Genomic DNA, 16983 nt, shown 5'->3' on the forward strand with positions numbered 1-16983 from the left:
GGAGAGAATCAGCAATGATTTGATAGTATGTTCTAAACTGTTTGAAGAGATGGGATATTATTACAACATGTTAAATGAAAAGAATGAAATAGTCTTCAGAATAATCTCAAATTTGTAACATACAAGGTAAAATGTACTGAATGCAAATAAATAAAAATTTTTGTTTCTCTAATACTTCAACTTTATATAATTAAATACATTTATTTATGATTGGAAAAATGCTATAAAAGAATCTATGATGGTATAATGAGGTAGCAGGTATGAAAAGCCTAAAAAGCTAATACATACTGTAATTATTCAAAACTGCTATTTTGTTTATCAAGTTGCTGAAAATCAGAGAAAGGTAATCCAGTGGGTAGATAAAAATAAAGTGATGGTATCCTACTGCAGTCAGTGTAACTACATTTGATTCAGAAATCATCTATTAACCATTTTTAACGAGTAAGATGCTAGGCTAGGTCAAATAAAGCTGTTTAAGTGAGTAAGTCAAAAGAATGAATCTGATGGGACTTCCCCAATCGGGGAACTTAAGATCCCCCTGCCCCGAGCAAGTAGGCCTGCACACCACAGCTAGAGAAGCCCCAGCACGGTAACTAGAGAAAGCCTCCATGCCGCAAGGAAGACCCAAAACAGCCCCCGCCCTTGTCTTTCAGGGAGGGTGTTCAATTCTGTGTTCAAGAAGAATTGAACACAGAATTGGAACACATGGTCCAACGCGAAAGCCGAGTGTGAAGTGTTAGCCCTGGAAGAAGATTTGGAGAGCGTTGAACCCAGCACCTGTGATTAACGGAAGCGCGAGGGAAGGCGGAGTGTGTGCATGCTTGCCTAAACTCAGACAGCATCCGAGTTAGCACCGACACGGGTTCAAAAGGCAGGTCGTGTTCTGCCGCATTTTACCGAGAGCTGATGCGGAGGCCTCCGGCTTGCAGTCACTGCTTCCCTAAGGCAGTCCTCCGCCACTGACCGCGCCGAGGGCTGGTGGTGACACGCCCCTCCACTCTGCACCGTGGGTTCAGGGGCCCTGCAGATCTGACGCTGTATCCAGCGCGTCTGCCCTGCTGTTCAGCCTGCCCGCCTGCTAGAAGGAGCCCCCCCTGCAAACCTCCTGATTTGAGGGTGCCGTCTGTCTCCTGCGGGGGCCCTGACTAGGACAGCACTCGCTAACTGTTTTTGAATGAACGATTAAAAAACAGGTTTTTCAGGACAAAGCGGTACTTTCTCAGGTTTACATGAAATTTTATGCATATCCTCATATCAGGCCCAATGAATGAAACTGTAGGGATTCTATTTTTTTATTGGAACATAGTTGCTTTAGGATGTTGTATCAGTTTCTTTGAAAAGCAAAGTAAATCATTCATACACATACAGGTATCCGCTGCTTTTAAAATCTCCTCCCGTTTAGGTCACCAGAGAGCATTAAGCAGAGCTGCCTGTGCTGTGCAGAGGTTCTCATCGGTTATCTATTTTATATACAGAAGTGCGTCATTCTAACTCTTAAAGAAGGAGTCAGTGAATGTTCACATTCTGCAGAATTTAAACTGCTTCAGAACTACTTTGAATGAATTTAAATATAAAATTCTCAGCTACTTGGCAGATAAAGTAGCTTTCTCATTTTTTATTCTTATAAGTGTATTTTATATTCATAAAGATTTAATTTCTTAATAAACTCCACAGAGCTGAGTTGATGATAATTAATTTAAAACAAACCAAGGGAATACCACTTTTCAATAGTTTTATATTCTCAATAATTGAAGGTAACTTGTTAGCAAATAAAAGACTAATAAATTGCTTTAATTTAAATAAATGATTTTCCATTATTTCCTAGCATGAAGACCCGTGGAGTGGTTTCATTTCACCCTGGACAAGAAAAGAAAGAACAGAAATTGGGATAATGAAGCTCCATCTTCTTATCCGATTTCAGAAGCTTGAAAGGTGCTTGCTGATTAATGCCAATCACTGGCTTCTAGAAATAGTTTGCAAAGGTGGAATATAGATGTTGATTTGTCTTTGTAGGGAATCCTTGTTTAGCGAGTGACTACATTGCTAAAAGTAAATGGCTAAAGGTAGCTGTCGAGTTGCTATCACTGTATCTCTGCCTCCTAGAAAGTTCGCTGGGATTACACAGTGTAGAGATGAGTGGTCCTTTCCTGAACTGGAGTGTGTGGAATGGTTGGTAAGGTGGAACAAAGTCTTCCTTTGGAAATTTGTAAGATGGAACCAGGCTACTGGTCAGTTATAAATCTGTCAGGTTGGCTAAGGCGTTTTGCTCAGAATTCTACTAAAAAGTCCGTGGGCTGTCCTTGTATCTTGATTTCTATTTTCTGTCATCTCTGGTCAATTAGATTGTGTGTGTGTGTGTCCATATATCACACTCACTTTAAAACACAGAGTAAAATATGCATCTGATCACTCTATCACGCTTTGGCTTGAAAGTCCAATGCTTTGCTCTATGTAGCAACTTTAATTTCAAGAGGAGTTAGAATTTAACTTTTCCAAAGGAACAAATTTATAAGTGGAATTAAAGTTAATATTTTTCAAGGTTATACATCCTATTAATTAGACGGTATTGGTTAAAAAAATAAGAAGTATTGTTAAATAACAAATAACAAAATAAGGAAGAAAAGTCCTCGTGGTCTGTGACAAAAGCATTATTCTCTTCCTGTGTGTCTGCAGGGCAGCCTGGAGTCAGGAGGTCTAGACCGGGATCGGCCAGTCAGCTACGCTGCTCTCGGCTAGACTCACTCACGTGTCTGTGGGTTGCCTGGGGGCTAGTTGATCCAGGCTGGTGGACTGGAGCAGCTTGGATGGACGGCTCTGTTCCACGAGTGACTCGTCCTTGCTTGGCAGGCAAGCCAGGCATGAACTTCTCGTATCCGGCAGAAACACAAGAAGGCCAATAGAAACACTCAGACCTTTTAAAACCTAAGCTGGAACTGGCACAATTTAGAAAGAGGTATGGAAACAGGGGGGTGGGTTTAAAGAATTTGGAGCTAATAATGCAATTTACCACAAAGACCAGGAACATTTAATGTAATCAATTTTCTCGTTTTTTTATTTAAACACAATGGCAGTATTATTTTGCAAAGTACCAGATCTGGCTCCCTTTATGTGATATTTCTTTAGAACTTCATTTTCCCCTCTGTGTTCCAAACTCAATTTACTTTGTCTTGAGCAGGTTAGGGAAAAGTCTTCAATTCCAGGCTGTTTTTTCACTCCTTTGCAAAGAATTTTAGTCAAAATGCTTGCTGTTTTTTAATTGATAAGTTTAACTAAGGCCTTATAATTTCAGAAATATAAAAGTACAGTAATTATAGACACCTTGAAGACAATATCCAAATATTTCAGTCCAAAGGCAGCACAGTAAGCTTTACTAATTATATTATAAAAGTAAAACCAAATAAAGCAGCAGTCTAGAATTTAGGCCTAGACCCATGAAAGGTATTTCCCTAGTTCATAGCTATGTGAAATTTGAAAATAACTGGGGCTGATTTCCGAGGAGAGGGGATGAAGGATTGCATATTCTAGTGTAGGTTTATAATTTCATGAAGTCTTTGGCCTCAATCTTTGGCCTATATTTGGATCGAATATAGGTGTATATACTCACAGGTCATCTGTACACCTCAGGAGGGCTTCCCTGGTGGCTCAGACAGTAAAGAATCCGACTGCAATGAGGGAGGCCTGGGTTTGATCCCCGTGTTGGGAAGATCCCCTGGAGGAGGCATGGCAACCCACTCCAGTATTCTTGCCTGGAGAATCCCACGGACAGAGGAGCCCGGTGGGCTACAGTTTATGGGGTCACAGAGAGTCGGACACGACTGAGCAGCTAAGCGCACACACTTCAGGCAGTGTGAACAGTTTAGTAAGCTGAGCATAAAGGTAAATATACGTGACTACAAAGGTCAGTGATAGGTCTTGCTTTCAGCAGAGCCAGGGTTGTGCTCAGCCTAGGTGTGTTGAGGCCCGTCTGGAGGGCTGGAAGGGTGGGATCACCAGGAATCCATCTGTACGGATGAGAGGAGACCTCTTGGGAATGACTCCTCCTGAGCAGGGAGAATGTGTATGTGGGTGTAATCACGGCCCCAAAACACTGGCAGGGAGAAGGTGATTTTAAACGCTGTGCAGAGCGTCCTCAACCAGTGCCTGTGTGGACTGACCTTGAGTTTCAGAGGGAGGCAGGAGACTGCCAGCGACACTGAGGTGAAGCTTCTCCGAAATTTGAAACGATACAGAAGGCACATTCACTCTTCTGAAATCTGTAGAGAAAAACACTTCACGCCTCTTTTCTCAAGCTCCTTTCTTGGTATATTCTGGGCTTGAGGATTGAATGAACTTTTGTCCCAAACCCCCTTAGGCAGGACAGAGAAAGCCTCTGGTTTCTCTTTCTCCTGCTGAGGGAGATGGACGAGCTGATCTCTTTAGGGAGAGCTTTGTTCACTGGCATTTATCCGTTAGAGAGGGGGGTGCTCGCATGTGACATCCCATCTGCATACGTCCTGGTCTGTATGCACTTATCCTGGGAAGGGCCTGCAACCCATATTCTGAAGAAGGTCTTGTGAGCTAGACCACGCCCGAAAGATGAATCTACACAGATGTAGAAAACAAACTTTTGGTGATCAAAGAGGAAAGAGAAGTGGGTAGCATTAACCACTAAGTTGCTTCGGTCGTGTCCGACTCTGTGCCACCCCACAGAAGGCAGCCCACCAGGCTCTGCCATCCCTGGGATTCTCCAGGCAAGAACACTAGAGTGGGCTGTCATTTCCTTCTCCAATGCATGAAAGTGAAAAGTGAAAGGGAAGTTGCTCAGTCGTGTCAGACTCTAGCGACCCCATGGACTGCAGCCTTCCAGGCTCCTCCATCCATGGGATTTTCCAGGCAAGAGGACTGGAGTGGGGTGCCATTGTCTTCTCCAAGAAGTGGGTAGGGCAGGATAAATTAGGGGTATGGGGTAAGCAGATACAAACTACTCTGCATAAAATAAATTACAAACTTTATACTGCACGCAGAGGGCATTCTAGCCGTTACCTGTAATAACCTACAGTGGAGTCTAATCTGCAAAAAAAAGCCTGAATTACTATGCTGTATACCTGAAACTAATATAATATTATAAATCAACTGTACTTCAATGAAAAAAAGGTGAGTCTAAGTTTAAGATGAGCAGCACTGATTGTTTTCATTGGTCCTGAGTTGCTGCTCCTTTGCTTTCCTGTGGTCTCAGCAAGCAATGGAAAAGACACAGCTGAACTTGGGGCTGCCTGGAGGTCCCGGCAGAGGGAGCTCCCTGCTTCCTCCCGTGTCCTCATGGAAGCGCCCGAAGTTCTGTCTCAGACCAGGCAGAGCGAAGAACCGAAGAATAGGGGAGGCAGGGCAAGGGCAGCCGAACGAGCTAACGAGAACGTCTTCGCGGGCTGCCCGTGTTCACTGTCACGCGTCCCGCTGTGTCTTCGGGCACGTCTTCCGTACAGCCGTCCTGGCCGCCGCCGGCTTCCCCTCATTCTCGAAGCCCTGTCTGTTCTGCGCGCACCTGGGCGTGTAAGGTAGGGCTGTCTGAGTAAGTGTAGGAGTCTGGTTGGCAGTCCTGCCAGGCCTCTGAGTGTGCCAGTCACGCCGGCTTGAAGGCTTAAGTTTGTTAGGGGAGGTGGGCGGCTCGGCCTTGGCCTCTGACTCTGCATCCGACACAGTTACCCAGAGGCCCGGCGTTTTGCAGATCCGCGCGTAAATAAGCCAGGCGTTTGCTTCTTGTGCGTGCTTTGTGTGGGGCAGCACTCTGAACTACTAACAAGGTATATTTAGTGGAGAGCAACAGGGGGTGGGGGGCGCTGTCTGTTTTTCTGTTGAGGGCACTGGGCAGTCCGCAGGGGAGGGCGCTTGCATACAGGAGATCGGGCAGCTTTAGCAAAGCACAGCCCGAGCACAGCGTGACCTCAGATAACACTGCTAGAAGCTGTCATCAGAGGCAGCGGCGGTGAAATCGCACATCCCCAGGCTTCACGGAGCTTGGAGGCTTGCGGCCCGCGCCCCATGGAGCCAGGTCGGAAGCCAGAGCAGAACAATAGGGAGCGGTGACTGCAAGCCCTTGGCTCTTCAGTCCCAGCCGCTGTCCTCGGGGATCGTCTAAGGGGACCTGGAAAACACTCACCAGTAGGCCAGGGAAGAGTTAGACAACCGCCGTGCTTCTATAAACGTGACCCTCTCCTCCCAAACGAGTGGGGCCGGGGACACACAGGTGCTAAGGAGTTTGCACAGGTGTTTGGCTCACTTTTAAAATCCTAGTTATATCCAATCTGATAGCCAGCTTGGGAGCTTGAAATGCACTCTTCGATTGGTTTGATAATTTAAAATCTTTTATTTTCCCTCTGCTGTTGTTGACTGTGAACAGGGAGGGCTGGCATCTATTTTTAGCATTTTGACGGCTTGGCATTACTGGTTCCTGAACATATCAGTTAAAATACTACTGTTTCCTATCTCCTTTGTGTTTGTGGCAGGAACGGATAAGGGGCAATTAATATGTACACGGAGCAAAGTGATGGATGGACAGATGGACAAAAGGAGGGGAGGTTTAGTAGTGAAATAGGAATTTCAGGTTTTAATTCCCATTACTAATAAACCCCACAAATATATTTTTTTTGGTTAACGCGTGTGTGTGTGTGTGTGTGTGTTAGTCACTCTGCTGTGTCCGCCTCTTGGTGACCCCACGGACTACTGCCCAGCAGGTTCCTCCATCCATGGAATTTTCTGGGCAAGAACACCGGAGACGGTTGCCGTTTCCTTCTCCACTGGTTAACATAGTAATTCCAGTTTCTAGGACAGTATATGATATATTGGAGACTCAGTATTTTTTGATGAGTAAGTGTTTACTCATCAAAATCTGTATATTTTTGTCAATGCAATATGTAAAAGATGTAATATGTAAATTTGAAGTTTAGGAATATGTAATATGTAAATTAGGAAGTTGTGCTTGGGGGAGAGCCTGAGAGGGAAAGAGTGAAATGAGGACAAGGCAGAAAAAAATTGAATTGAAGACAAAGGATTTATTTTATTTTTTACTGAAGTATATGATTCACAACATGTTAGTTTCAGGTGTACAGCAAAAAGACTCAGAGTATATGTGTGTATGTGTACACACATATACATTTTTTTCATATTCTTTTCCATTATATGTTATTAGAAGAAACTGAGTCTATTCACTGTGCTAGGCAGTAGGTCCTGTTGTTTATCTATTTTGTACATAGTCGTGTGTATGTTTTAATCTCAAACCCTTATCCCTCCTGTCAGCTTTGTAACCATAGATTTGCTTCTATGCCTGTGGGTCTGTTTCTACTTCTAGATACGTTCATTTGTGTCATATTTTTAGATTCCACGTATCAGTGGTATCGTATGATATATACATATGTTTAATTTAGAAGACAAAGGATTTTTAAAAATTTGTTTGACTGAAGAATAAGTGCTGTACAGTATTGTGCCGGTTTCTGCCGTACACCAATGTGAATCAGCCATCGGTGTACAAGTGTGCCCGCTCTTGAATCTCCCTCCCACCTCCACCCCGTCCCAGTCCTTGAGGCTGTCACAGAGCCCTGGCTTGAGCTCCTGGAGTCACAGAGCAGATTCCCGCGGGTTGTCTAGCTTGCCTATGGTGACTCATGTGCTTCCCTGCCACTGCCGCACTCGTCCGCCCTCGCCTTCTCCACCCGGCCCGAAGTCTGCTCCCCACGTCTGCATCTGCATCGCCGCCCTGCACGTAGGCTCGTCAGTGCCACCCTCCCGGATTCTATGTTTATGTGTTAATACACGATGTCTGTTTTTCTCCTCCTGACTTACACCGGATTCTATGTTTATGTGCTAATACACGATATCTGTTTTTCTCTTTCTGACTTACACCGGATTCTATGTTTATGTGTTAATACACGATGTCTGTTTTTCTCCTCCTGACTTACACCGGATTCTATGTTTATGTGCTAATACACAATATCTGTTTTTCTCCTCCTGACTTACTTCTGTATGACAGGCTCCAGGTTCATCCTTCTCATTAGCACTGACTCAAAGGGTTCCTTTTTATGGATGAGTAATATTCCATTGTGCATATGTACCATACCTTCTTTATCCACTCATCTTGATGGACGTCTAGGCTGCTTCCGTGTCCTGGCTATTGTAAATAGTGCCGCAGTGAACACTGGGGTACATGTGTCTTTTTCAGTTACAGTTTTCTCAGGGTGTATGCCCAGTAGTAGGATTTTTTGGTCACATGATAGTTTTATTCCTAGTATTTTAAGGAAACTGTGTGCTGTTTTCCATAGTGGTTATAACAATTTGCACTCTCAACAGTGCAAGAGGGTTTCCTTTTCTCCACACTCTGTCCAGCAATTTTCGTTTGTAGATTTTTTGATGATGGCCATTTTCACTGTTGTGAGGTGATATCTCCTTGTAGTTTTAATTTGCATTTCTCTAATAATGAGTGATGTTGAGCATCTTTTCATGTGTTTATTAGCCATCTGTATGTCTTCTTTGGAGAAATTAGAAGACAAAGGATTAAAAAAATTTTTTTTAATTGAAGGATAATTGCTTTACAAAATTTTGCTGTTTTCTGTCAAACCTCAACATGAATCAGCCACAGGTATACATATATCCCCTCCCTTTTGAATCTTCCTCCCATCCCCTACGCCATCCCACCCCTCTAGGTTGATACAGAGCCCCTGTTTGAGTTTCCTGAGCCAGACAGCAAATTCCCGTTGGTAAAGGATTTTGAAGAGGGAGAGTGACATGGATCTGTCACTTTAAGCTCTGAAGTGCCCATCCATCCATCTAGGGGCTTTTCTTGGGTTTTACTCTGTCTTTGCTCAGTGATGCCGCTTCAAATAGTAAGAAACTGTGCATGCATTTCCCAGGGATGTTTACTGAAGAAAAGTAATTCAGAGCATAACACAGAACATTCTCTTGGCTGCACATGAACAATTTGTTCCAAAAAATCAGATTTAAATGCTATTGTGGTGATAAAATGAAAATGTTTTGAGGCTCTGCCTTCCTGAGGCCTGGCCGCTTAGCCTAACTCACATCCCTTCATCAGAGTGACGGCCTTGGGTCCTTTGATGAGGCCGCTGGAACTGAAGCTCTGGGGGCGGCGCCAACGTGGCCCCCGCCCAGTGGTGCCGTTTCCAGGTCGTCATTTCAGAGCAGCAGAGAACTGCCAACAGGGGCCGTCAGAGTCGTGTAAGAATCCTGAATATCAACAAAAAGACATCTTTTTCAGAACGGAGAGCCGCACGAGTTGTCCACAGGGAACAGAGGTACAGGCGCCCGACGTGTTTTCGAGCTGAAAGCTGGGTAGTGCTTTCCCTTTCTTAAAAGTGACCTTTGCTATAAAATAAAATGCCACCGTCAGTCACTAGATTTCACTGTGATAACTTGCTCAGATCCTTTAAATTAAATTGTGGCTAAAACCTGAAACAGACATGCTTTTTTAAAAAATAAGATGAGAGTACAAGACTGATGAGGAGAGAGAGGCTGTGACTCGGCCTGCCCCCGACCTGACGCTCAGAACAGTGTCTCTGTGCTCTCCAGAAACGATCTGGTGCGTCTCATCACCTCTGTGTGCTTGGAAGACATCTCTTCACATCCTGCTTTCTGTGATGTGGTTATTCCTCACAGTTCTTGCTATAGCATTTTTTCCCCCTTGAGAGTATATTATAAACTGTTGCAATAAAAATATTCTTTTCCAGAAATACACACACAGATACAGAAAACAAACTTATGGTTACCAAAGGAAGAAAGGGATGGGTAGGGATGAGTTAGGAGTTTGGGATTAACAGATGCACACAAATATATATAAAATAGATAGAAAGTAAAGTCCTACTGTACAGCACAGAGAACTCTACTTAGTATCATTAAAAAAGCTATTAATATATGTCTTCTGTTTGCACAATTTTATTGAAGGCTTCCTGACCCTCATTTTCTCGAATCTTTTTTCCCTGGATGTGTTGGGAGGACTGACTCTCATTTTTTTCTCTCTTCTCCCCTCTTTTCTGTTTCTTTGTTCTTTGCTTCTCTCTCTCAGACACACACACATCTTTGGCTTTATCTTCCACTCTTCTCTTAACTTATTCATTTCTGATATGTTTTTCGTCTCTGGGGTTTATTTTTTGTTCCCCAAATGCTCCTTTGGCCACCTCATGCGAAGAGTTGACTCACTGGAAAAGACTCTGGTGCTGGGAGGGATTGGGGGCAGGAGGAGAAGGGGACGACAGAGGATGAGATGGCTGGATGGCATCACTGACTCGATGGACGTGAGTCTGAGTGAACTCCGGGAGTTGGTGATGGACAGGGAGGCCTGGCGTGCTGCGATTCATGGGGTCGCAGAGTCGGACACGACTGAGCGACTGATCTGGTCTGAAACGCTCCTTTTTGATAACATCTTGTTCTTATCCCATGTGTGCGGTGGATTTTGTCATCTCTGACTCTATTGGTGTATGTATATGTGAGAAGTCTCCTCCAAGCAATCTTGAGGTTTTTTTTTTCCTAGTTTTTTCTTGTTCTCTATTTACTTTGTCGTAGCCTGACTGGCAATCCTTATTTGCCAACTTTTGTTAAGAGTCGGGGATGAGAGCTGCTTTCGGAGCTCTGGGGGCATACTTGGAGCATGTTGACTGAGGACTGCAGTGCAGAGCAATCTGACTGGAAGTTTGTTGGGAACCCATGCCTCAGTTTTGCCTCTTGGGCTTCTCGGCTTCCCAAGTGGCTCAGGGGTAAAGAACCCGCCTGCCAATGCAGGAGATGAAGAAGATGTAGGTTTCATCCTCGGGTTGGGAAGATCCCCAGAGGAGGAAACGGCAACCCACTCCAGTATTCTCGCCTGGGAAATACCATGGACAGAGGAGCCTGGCGGGTCCCAGGGGTTGCCGAATTGGACATGACGGAGCAAATGAACATGCACACTTGGGCTGCTCGGATTTCAGCAAGAAGACTCTCTGCTTTCCTGCTCGAGCGCCCGGTGAAGAAAGAAGTTGGCTTTTGTTGTCTTAGCATAATTCTCTTGAGTTCCACCTGAGTTGTTTTGCGTATCAATAGTCGTATAAATGGACTCACACAGTATGTAGCCTTCTGACATTATCTTTTTTCACTCAGCATAAATCCTTTGCTCTCTACCCAAGTGGCTGCATGTATCAGTAGTTCATCCACTTTTATTGCTGAGTAGCATTCCTGATGTGGAGCTACCGCAGTTTCAACCATCCACCCAGAGAAGAGCATCTGGATTGTTTCCAGCTTTTAGCTCTTATGAGTAAATCTGCTGTGGGCTTTAACACATAGGTTTTTGTGTGAACATGAATTTTACTTTCCTGGGAATGCCGATCAGTACAATGACTGGATAATATGGTAAATGCATGTTTAGTTTTTAAAAAAAGCTGCAAAGCTATCTTCGTGAGGGCACTGCCCTTTTGCACTTCTGCCAGTAACATGTGGGTGATCTAGTTTGTACGTTCTCCAGCATTTGGCGGGTTTTCACTGTTAATTAGGTTGTTTGTTTTCCAGATTGTACTTTTGGGGTCTTCTTTCTGAATGATTAGCTTAACCCAAGGTCACAAAGATCTTACCAGTTTTCTTCTAGAAGTTTTAGAGCTTTAGGTTTTATGTCTACATCTTTAACCCATTTTGAGTTAATTTTTATGCACAGTATACTATAATGTATGGATAAAAGTTCTTTTTTTATAGGTAGGTACTGAATTGCTTCAGTATCCTGTATTATAAAGGCCAGTCTTTTCTCATGAAATCGCTTTGCATCTGTCAAAATCAATTGGCCGTGTTTTTGAGAATCTGTTCCTAGACTGTCTATTCAGCTCTGTGGATCTATGTATGGTTTCGCCAATTCCACAGCTCTGTAGTGAGTCTTGAAGTCAGGTTGTGTGAATCTTCCAACTTTCTGATTCTTTTTAAAAATTATTGTAACTATTCTGGTTCCTTTACCTCTCCATGTACATTTTAGAATCAGTTTAGCAACATCTGCAAAAATCTTATTAAGATTTCAATTGGGATTATAATGAATCTGTAGGCCTACGGGGGAGAATTGAAATCTTAATTCTGTTGAGTCTTCTAATCCATAAGCTTGGTACATGACTCCATTTCCTGAGGCCTTTTATGACTTCTTTTATCAGTGTTTGGAGTTTTCAACACATAGCTCTGGAGCATGTTTTGCTAGACTTATACCCAAATATTTCATGTTCGTGATGCTTTTATAAGTGGTTGTGCCAGGTATCAATTTATTTTCCATATCTCAGGTGATATTTTTCAGTTCTTCATCCTCAATGGCTAGGACACTGTCCAGTGTACACTAAGAACTTAATAAATATTTGTTGACTCTTGGTCTTAATGTTGGAAAATTTGAGTTCTGTCTCTGGCTCCACTCACTGTGATATCTTGGGTAAGACATGGCCTCCCCGAGCTTCATTTTATCCAACTGAATATAATGCACGGGGTGTAGATGATATGTAAGCATACTTGAGTCCTATTTATTCTGTGAGTCTAAGACTGAGCCAACTTGACATGAATTGCCAAAGCCTGTTTTTCCCCTCCTATACTGCTTACCTGAGCTAAGCAGAATGAACAGAAAAATGAAACTTAGCAAAGGTTTTTCTAACCTACTCTACTGTCCGACTGAATTGAATGCTCTTGACACTGAACATTCAAAACTTTAAAAATAAGTATTTATTGGGATTAGTGGGTCAATATAGAAAGAGAAGAAAGTCATGGTGGTTCCTATTTATTTCCTTCTCTATTTCACAGTCTTTGGAGTTTAATTTAGGTTGGAATGTTCTCATAATCTGTGCATCTCCAAGATGGATGTGTCTGGCATTAAATGCCCTGATAATGATCACTCCTATGTCACCAGCTTGATTTTATTTGGTACTCTTTACATTAGGAGGAATCAGGTTGGTCTTCTGAAATCATGCAAAGTAAACAGTTACGGCCACCAGAGCAGTTCCACTTGCCTTCTCCTGCCCCTCGTCCATGTGAGACAGTGCCTATCTTGTTCCTCACTGGCATCCCGTTGCCGCAAGTAGTTATAGCAGAAGAAGGGATTTGATTTTCAAAGGCTGTTTACTCCTAAGACTATTATTTCAGAGAAGTGGTGACCTAATTATTGTGGGCTTAAATATTTTATCATGCTTAGGGAGATAAACCACTAGACCATTCAGGTATGACCTAAATCAAATCCCTTATGATTATACAGTGGAAGTGAGAAATAATTTTAAGGGACTAGATCTGATAGATAGAGTGCCTGATGAACTATGGACTGAGGTTCATGACATTGTATAGGAGACAGGGATCAAGACCATCCCCATGGAAAAGAAATGCAAAAAAGCAAAATGGCTGTCTGGGGAGGCCTTACAAATAGCTGTGAAAAGAAGAGAAGCAAAGAGCAAAGGAGAAAAGGAAAGATATAAGCATCTGAATGCAGAGTTCCAAAGAATAGCAAGAAGAGATAAGAAAGCCTTCCTCAGCGATCAATGCAAAGAAATAGAGGAAAACAACAGAATGGGAAAGACTAGAGATCTCTTCAAGAAAATTAGAGATACCAAGGGAACATTTCATGCAAAGATGAGCTCAATAAAGGACAGAAATGGTATGGGCCTAGCAGAAGCAGAAGATATTCAGAAGAGGTGGCAAGAATACACAGAAGAACTGTACAAAAAAGATCTTCATGACCCAGATAATCATGATGGTGTGATCACTGACCTAGAGCCAGACATCCTGGAATGTGAAGTCAAGTGGGCCTTAGAAAGCATCACTACAAACAAAGCTAGTGGAGCTGATGAAATTCCAGTTGAGCTATTCCAAATCCTGAAAGGTGATGCTGTGAAAGTGCTGCACTCAATATGCCAGCAAATTTGGAAAACTCAGCAGTGGCCACAGGACTGGAAAAGGTCCGTTTTCATTCCGATCCCAAGAAAGGCAATGCCAAAGAATGCTCAAACTACTGCACAACTGCACTCATCTCACATGCTAGTAAAGTAATGCTCAAAATTCTCCAAGCCAGGCTTCAGCAATATGTGAACTGTGAACTTCCAGATGCTCAAGCTGGTTTTAGAAAAGGCAGAGGAACCAGAGATCAAATCGCCAACATCCGCTGGATCATGGAAAAAGCAAGAGAGTTTCAGAGAAACATCTATTTCTGCTTTATTGACTATGCCAAAGCCTTTGACTGTGTGGATCACAATAAACTGTGGAAAATTCTTCAAGAGATGGGAATACCAGACCACCTGACCTGCCTCTTGAGAAATTTGTATGCAGGTCAGGAAGCAACAGTTAGAACTGGACATGGAACAACAGACTGGCTCCAAATAGGAAAAGGAGTACGTCAAGGCTGTATATTGTCACCCTGCTTATTTAACTTCTATGCAGAGTACATCATGAGAAACGCTGGGCTGGAAGAAGCACAAGCTGGAATCAAGATTGCCGGGAGAAGTATCAGTAACCTCAGATATGCAGATGACACCACCCTTATGGCAGAAATTAAGAGGAACTAAAAAACCTCTTGATGAAAGTGAAAGGGGAGAGTGAAAAAGTTGGCTTAAAACTCAACATTCAGAAAAAGAAGATCATGGCATCTGGTCCCATCACTTCATGGGAAATAGATGGGGAAACAGTGGAAACAGTGTCCGACTTTATTTTTCTGGGCTCCAACATCACTGCAGATGGTGATTGCAGTCATGAAATTAAAAGACGCTTACTCCTTGGAAGAAAAGTTATGATCAACCTAGATAGCATATTGAAAAGCAGAGACATTACTTTGCCATCAAAGGTCCGTCTAGTCAAGGCTGTGATTTTCCCAGTGGTCATGTATGGATGCGAGAGTTGGACAGTGAAGAAAGCTGAGTGCCGAAGAATTGATGCTGTTGAACTGTGGTGTTGGAGAAGACTCTTGAGAGTCCCTTGGAGTGCAAGGAGATCCAACCAATCCATTCTGAAGGAGATCAGCCCTGGGATTTTTTTGGAAGGAATGATGCTAAAGCTGAAACTCCAGTACTTTGGCCACCTCATGTGAAGAGTTGACTCATTGGAAAAGACTCCGATGCTGAGAGGGGTTGGGGGCAGGAGGAGAAGGGGACGACAGAGGATGAGATGGCTGGATGGCATCACCGACTCGATGGATGTGAGTCTGAGTGAACTCCAGGAGCTGGTGATGGACAGAGAGGCCTGGCATGCTGCAATTCATGGGGTCGCAAAGAGTCGGACATGACTGAGCGACTGAACTGAACTGAACTGAACTGAGGGAGATAAAATTGATAATGCAAGATTTTAATAACCCAGTGACCAGGTCTTGCTGACCAGTATATGAAGTCGTCTCCTTTCATGTACTCAAATTATTGCATTCTGTATTAAGACTTTGAATACAACTGTCATCCTTCCGAAGTGAAAATGTGTGTGTTCTCAGTCACTAAGTTGTGTCTGACTCTTTGCAACCCCATGAACTGTAGCCCACCAGACTCCTCCGTGTATGGGATTTCCCAGGTAAGAATATTGGAGTGTACTGCCATTTCCTTCTCCAGGGGGTCTTCCCCACCCAGGAACTGGATCTGTGTCTTTTGTGTCTCCTGCATTGACAGGTGGATTCTTTACCACTGAGCCACCAGGGAAGCCCCCAAAGTGAAGATTATTTCCATCAATCATTTTTTTAGAAATATGCTTAAAGGAACTTGTCACATTTGCTATTAGTGTTCTTTTTCTACCTCTGCAGTTAGGGTTCTATTTTTACCACTCAATGGAAACCTCTTGCAAAAGTTACCTGTAGCTTTCTTCTGGTCTTCCCTTACTTCTAGACTTCTCTGAATCACTTAAAATCTTTGACTGCAATTTTTCCTGGTATTTTCTCTTCCTTGTCTTCTATAACACATCTTAAAATATTAGTCTTTTTTTTTTTTAACTCCTGGCCATTTTATTTTTCTCTTTCTCCTTTACTCGTTTTGTCTTGGAGCAGCTTTGAAGTTATGAAGAGGGATGACCTCGAGGGATTGTTGGCCAGGAGCCAGCTGGGGGCAAAAGGGGGCGTCATGGCAGATGTCAGTAAGGACAAGTGAGAAATGAAGACCACCCTGTGTGTTGGCACCACGTAGCCCTTCTGGGATTGTGGGCACAGACACAGCTCAGGTATGAAATGACCTGAACTGATGAAGGTTAACTTTTCACACCCAGTAGAATGAGAGCTCAAAACAGAAATCAAATTAATTTGTAGAAATAAAGTTATAGCTTGGAAAATACTAGTTTGTGGCCTGAGATTCAAGTTTACCAAATACAGCACTTTCAAATTGCTCTCTGTTATGTGTATTTTGACCCTGAAAATACTATGAAGAAGACAAATCAATTATGGTTGCTTTCTAGAGTTAAGTGACTTTTCCGGTGTCTGTGAAATCCAGTGGCAATAAGGCGGGAATTGGATTTCAGGGCCTCTGCTCCGCTGTGCCACACTCTTTCCACTTGGCCACATAACCTCAGGGGTTAACTGCTTATTTAATAACTGTGAAGGAATCTAATGATCTGTCGTCAGTGGGGCTAATGCCGAGTGAGAGCCAGGAGAGAAGAAGCTGCCTTCAGTAGCAGTAGATAGTATGTTAATGGGAAACACTTTCGAGTCAAAACAGCTGACACAGCCATCAATAGAGCTGATTGCTATGCGATGTGATCTGAGTCATGCTACTTTGCTATTTTAGTGTCTAAGAATGATTGCTACAGATTTTGAAAGAGGATTAATAAATGTTGAAGTTAACTTCTTGTGCAGCCTGGCTCATTTTCCAGGTAAGAGAATAGAGGTCCTGAAGAGTTCCGCCTTTTATCCAGTGAGGAAGTTGGCCAGTGGCAGAAACAGAGTCAGGACCCAGGTTTCAGACAGTGTGCGCTCCCCCAAGTGGAGACGGTGCAGGCGTTTCTGTTTAGGCTGCAGAGGCTGGAGGGAGTGCAAGGACCTGCAGAGCAGGTCAGATTTACTGCGTCCCAAGCAAGTCA

General features: G+C 43.3%; 1 long non-coding RNA gene across 1 annotated transcript in view; it reads left to right on the forward strand.

Moving 5' to 3' along the window:
* The first annotated feature begins 5408 nt into the window (after nucleotides 1-5408).
* The window catches only part of LOC138991814 (uncharacterized), a 58138-nt gene continuing 46563 nt past the window's right edge, over nucleotides 5409-16983 (forward strand). Inside the window, exon 1 of the long non-coding RNA XR_011467704.1 lies at nucleotides 5409-5534. This is a non-coding gene — a long non-coding RNA (uncharacterized lncRNA). The remainder of the gene's footprint in view (nucleotides 5535-16983) is intronic.

Source organism: Bos mutus, chromosome 1 (genome assembly GCF_027580195.1).
Source record: "Bos mutus isolate GX-2022 chromosome 1, NWIPB_WYAK_1.1, whole genome shotgun sequence".
Lineage (NCBI taxonomy): Eukaryota > Metazoa > Chordata > Mammalia > Artiodactyla > Bovidae > Bos > Bos mutus.